We start from the raw sequence: 1,123 nt of genomic DNA, 5'->3' as shown, positions 1-1,123 counted from the left end.
TATATATATTATATATAATATATATAATAAACTTCATCAGCATATATTTTCTAGATCCGCACTGTCTAATAGAACTTATGCTCCAGAAAGTGATGGAAAGTTTTACAGTTTTTTATCTGCACTGTCCAATATGGTAGCCACTAGCCACTTGTGGCTATTGATCCCTTCAAAAGTGGCTACTGTGAGGAATTGAATCTCTAATTTGATTTAATTTTAACTAGTTAAAATTTAAATTTAAGTAGCCACGTGTGGCTAGTGGCTACCATATTAGACAGTGCAGTTTAAGACAATAACTATTTTTAAATGTTCGGACCAAAAACAAAATGTAAAAGCAAACAATGTGGCATTGCTATCCTGTATCCAACTTCTCATTTGGAGGCACCAATTTATAAGTTAAGGATCACAGAACTGGATTCTAACAAAGAAACTTCCCCAAGATACGTGAAAACATCTTAACTTTGGGCAACAGAGACTATTCTTTTAATTTTCAGTAATTTCTGGTGGGGTTTGGGGCTGGTGGGGGTTCAGAGCTGATGGCCAAGATGATAGGGAAAAATCTGTTATAAGATGGCTGACAGGACTGATAGGGAAATTCCAGTCCCCCGACAGAAGACTTCCCTTCCAGGTTCTTCTTCCTACTCTGCTTGCCTCACGGGCCAAATTACTACTAATGCGGAATGCGGAAGTAACACACTATAAATTTTTCCCTCTGCTTACACTCACTCGCTCCATCTCTCTCGCTCGGGGCTCAGACCTCTGGAGACTGATCTCATCTGAGCCCGCCGGTGTGAAACAAGCCTCCTGCCTTCCAAGATCTCCGAGTGCTGCTTGGTTCTTCCGCCTGGTGATCCAGACCAGGTTCCATAACAAAGAAAGAATTCTTGAAGATGTCTTTGGTGCAAAAAGGTGATTTTATTAAAGCACAAGCACAGGACTGCTGGGCAGAAAGAGCTACACTGGAGTTGTGAAGAGTGATTGGTTATAAACTCCGGAGTTGGGGGAGATAAAGTCCTGAGGAGGTTTCTTAAAGGGATTTCCATATGCTAAAGACTTACAGATTACTGGAGGCCTAGCTATTGTCAAGATGAGGTTGTTTTTCCCTCTAGCAAAGCATTAACATTAA

The sequence above is a fragment of the Panthera uncia genome, chromosome B1, assembly GCF_023721935.1.
Source record: "Panthera uncia isolate 11264 chromosome B1, Puncia_PCG_1.0, whole genome shotgun sequence".
NCBI lineage: Eukaryota > Metazoa > Chordata > Mammalia > Carnivora > Felidae > Panthera > Panthera uncia.
The sequence above is the reverse complement of the archived record's forward strand: the minus strand, read 5'-3'. Positions refer to the sequence as shown.